This window comes from Budorcas taxicolor, chromosome 16 (assembly GCF_023091745.1).
Source record: "Budorcas taxicolor isolate Tak-1 chromosome 16, Takin1.1, whole genome shotgun sequence".
Classification (NCBI taxonomy): domain Eukaryota; kingdom Metazoa; phylum Chordata; class Mammalia; order Artiodactyla; family Bovidae; genus Budorcas; species Budorcas taxicolor.
This window is the reverse complement of record NC_068925.1, coordinates 33290044-33293981: the sequence shown is the minus strand read 5'-3', so window position 1 is coordinate 33293981 and position 3938 is coordinate 33290044.

Genomic DNA, 3938 nt, shown 5'->3' with positions numbered 1-3938 from the left:
CCTGGGCTTCCCTGGTAGGTCAGCTGGTAAAAAATCTGCCTACAATGTGGGAGACCAGGGTTTGATCCCTAGGTTGGGAAGATCCCCTAGAAGAGGCCATAGCAACCCTCTCCAGTATTCTTGTCTGGAGAACCCCATGGACAGAGGAGCCTGGCAGGCTATAGCCCATTGGGTTGCAGAGAGTTGGATGTAACTGAACAACAAAGTACAGCATAGACCATCCCTCTTCTGTTAACACACTCTTCCCAGTTTATCAACCTCTCAATCTACTGTTGACTGATCTCATCTATCACATTTTGGTGCTTCTTCATGTTGTCCCAAGGACGACCTTCACTCTAGTGCTTCTTTTTTCCATCTACTAGTAAGATTTTGGTCGCTAAGAGTTGGACACGACTGAGCGACTTCACTTTCACTTTTCACTTTCATGCATTGGAGAAGGAAATGGCAACCCACTCCAGTGTTCTTGCCTGGAGAATCCCAGGGACGGCGGAGCCTGGTGGGCTGCATAGTCCAGTCTATGGGGTCGCACAGAGTCGGACACGACTGAAGCGACTTAGCAGCAGCAGCAGCAGCAAGATTTTTAGATCAGACAGGAAAGAGGCCATCTCAGGCTGGGTAAGTGATGTCTTTGAAGAGATTCAGGAATGCCAAATGAATAATGCTTGAGGGGAACCAGAATACAAGGTGGAAAAAAATGCAGAGAAAAGATAAATAGGGCGGGTGGAGAGAGGTTGTGGAGAGACTTAATGGTCAGGCCAAAGAATCTAGCTTGACATATCTGGCAGTTGGAAAAGCCAAAAGGTTGTTTATATAAGTTATGATAATCTTTTTTTTTTTGGCTGTGCCTGTCTTAGTTCCCTGACCAGGGGGTGTACCCACGCCCCCTTGCACTGGGAGCTCAGAGCCTTAACCACTGGACTGGGAGGGAAGTCCCTACAGTGATATTTAAATGTAGTTTTATACATTAAAGAGTCAAAACTGCTATTATAATTAAAACAGCAGTTTCTTGTTTCCCCTTTCCTAATCCCCTGTTCCCACTCCCTAGAGGTAAACATGTTAAATTCCTTTAAACTGTTTCCTCTGGTTATTTGAATCTACTTGTTTTCTTTTTGCAGGATGACCCCCAGCTCTTGCTCCATTACCTTCTCTCCATCTTCCCAATACAGTCCCATCATAATTTTTTGTTAAATCAGTATTTGTGATTTATATTGCTACAGTCATTTATATTGTATAAATACAGTTCACAACTAATTAAATTTTCTTTGCTACACAGTTTTTTGCTAGTGTTAGTTATTGCCTCATTGTTTTATTTACTTAATTGCTGTGTACTGACCACTAATTGAGCCCCAGATGCTTCAACAAAGATGTAAGCTAATCGAGTATATAAATAACCTATTGGATTTTTCTCAACTTGCTGACTTAGCAGCTAAACAACAGTGGATATGGAGCTCTTAGCAATATCTCTGACAGAAAATAACTAGTGAAAATTATCTTTGTTTACGTGTCACAGGCATCATCCACTTAGAAATTTTGTTTTCATTCTAGTTTTCTAGTGACCTTTGCTATGCAAGGAATTTGTATACGATTGCTGAGTGCCCTCTAAGTTGCTTGAGTCGGGTCCAACTCTTCAGGACCCTGTGGACTGTAGCCCATCAGGCTCCTCTGTCCATGGGATTCTCCAGGCAAGAATACTGGAATGAGTTGCCATGCCTTCCTCCAGGGGATCTCCCCAACCCAGGGATTGAACCTCCATCTCATATCTCTTGCACTGGCAGGTGGATTCTTTACCAGTAACACCACCCAGGAAGCCCAGGCTATTGCTAAGTTACCAAAATATTTTCAAATTCTTTATTTTCACTTGATCCTCAAAATGACCATAGAATTAGACTGATTTTGAAACCTGGCTGTAGCGCTTACTGGTTGTGTGCAAATTGAGTGGGTGCTTGATCAGTTGCTCAACCTGTCCACTCTTTGCGACCCCATGGACTGTAGCCCGGCAGGTTCTTCTGTCCATGGGATTTCCCAGCCAAGAATACTGGAGTGGGTTGCCATTTCCTTCTCCAGGGGATCCTCCCAACCCGGGGATCAAACCCGCATCTCCTGCATTGGCAGGTGGGTTCTTTACCACTGTACCACCTATGTGCAAGTTATCTAATTTCTTTTCTCATTTTTTTCCAAAGAAGTTGGGGCTAGTTTTAAGGATTAAATGAGATAATGTCCAAATATCAATATATATATGTTAACTATTGTTATTGAGGTAAAGTGTTATTAATCTATTTGCTGATTAGACAAAACAAAACAGAGAAATTAAGTTGCATGTACTGTTGGCACAGTGTGTAAAGGCAGAGAGTAAAAATGAATTCAGTCGTGTCCGACTTTTTGTGACTCCATGGACTATACAGTCCTTGGAATTCTCCAGGCCAGAATACTGGAGTGGGTAGCCCTTCCCTTTTCCAGGGGATCTTTCCAACGCAGGGATCAAACCCAGGTCTCCCACATGACAGGCAGATTCTTTACCAGCTGAGCCACAAGGGAAGCCTGGGCTTAAAGCTCATCATGGACTGAATCATAGTGTGAGTATCAGAGGAGAGTTTGACTTATACTCATGTTTGCTGCTACACCCTAGTGCCTAAAGTAATATCTGGTAAATAATAGTCACTCATACATGTGATGAGTAAATCAATACAAACACAAAGTTTCAGGCATGGAAATGGTCTCCAAAATTTGGTTAAATAAATTGATTTTTCAAATAGGGAAACTGAGGCCCAGACACTTTTAAGTGAGCCTTGTACATGTTTCTTGTTTTGTTTCTTTGTGTCTGCATAGTGCTTTTTGAAACAAACATTAAAGTAGTTGCCAACTTAGGCCTGGCCATCTATGAATAGAAAATTCAATTTAGTGGCTTAAAGACGATAGAGTTTTATTTCTTGCCCATGTAAGAGAAAAACTAGTGGTGAGCAACTCAAGGTGGTAACTCCAGAGTCAGGAAGATCGTAGACACATATCCTTCTGCTCTACCATTCTTAACACATGGCTTCCATCATGTGTCACACACATACACACACACACACACAGACACACACACACAGACACAGGCTTACACACATATTTGGCTGCGCCAAATGGCTTGTGCCCTAGTTCCCCCACAAAGGGTCAAACCTGGGCCCCAGAAGTGAAAGTGCCAAGTCCTAACCACTGGACCACCAGGGAATTCCCTTCACCTTCTATGTAGTGTTATGGTTTTAAAAAAATAAAAAAAAATTGGCTGCTGAGGCTCCAGCCATTGCATTCTGTCAGGAAGGAGGAAGATGAGGAAAAGGGGCCTCTTTCCAGCCGGGCTGGCCCAGGAGATTACCTGAACTTTCCACACAACTTCCCTTTTTATCTCATCCACCCAAGGTGAAAAAGAAGTTGGAGAATGTATTTTTTTTTTTAATCTGATGGACTTGCTGCCTGGGTTAAAGCAGGGTTCTTTTTATAAGGAAAATAGAGGGGAGTCAATATTGGGTAAAAATTTTCTATCAGTTGTCAATACTTTTAAAAATCAGAAAATTTTACATAGAAATTTGGATTTCTCTTGTAAAATCAGAAGATGGAGCTGAGTTATAGGTCAGAGAGAAAAGCAGATTTGGCTGGACTAGAAGAGAGACTGGATGGCGTGGAGGAGGCTCATGAAGGCTAGACTGAAGAGAGAGGAGGGAGTTGAAATTCCAGAACATGAGGCGTGATTTGGAGTTTGGTGTTCTGGTCTGATAAAATTGGTATTTTGAGAGGATTCATTTAGTAAGAGTGTAGAGAATGGGATAAATGGGAATGGTAGAAAGAGTTGGAAGAGAGCTATTGCAGAGATCCAGGCATGAAGCGATGAGAATAGTACCAGCAATACCAACAGAACTATGCTGCAAGCTACACACATAATTTAAAATGTCCTATTGTCC